Genomic DNA, 292 nt, shown 5'->3' with positions numbered 1-292 from the left:
AAAGTCGTCTCCGCAGCTCACCGCGCTGGTTGCACCCTGCAGTCCGGGAGGCCGAGGCAGGGTGATCGCCCGTCCCAGCCCGGCCCTGCACAGCTTTTATACACAAAATTATGTTCAGAACCCCCCAAAAAGTCGGTCGGGGGCAGCCCAGAGGGAACCCTTCTCATGTAGCTCCCGCCCAACAGATACTCGGTTTTCCTCGCTCATCGGAGCGGTTTATTTCCACCGGAAGGGGCCAGTGTTGTAAAGGAATGACTGGTAACTCTACCAAATACAAACACCACCGCTGGGG

This window comes from Fukomys damarensis, unplaced genomic scaffold (genome assembly GCF_012274545.1).
Source record: "Fukomys damarensis isolate Sample0158 unplaced genomic scaffold, DMR_v1.0_HiC HiC_scaffold_39, whole genome shotgun sequence".
In the NCBI taxonomy this organism is placed as follows: Eukaryota; Metazoa; Chordata; class Mammalia; order Rodentia; family Bathyergidae; genus Fukomys; species Fukomys damarensis.
Note: the sequence above shows the minus strand (reverse complement) of the source record.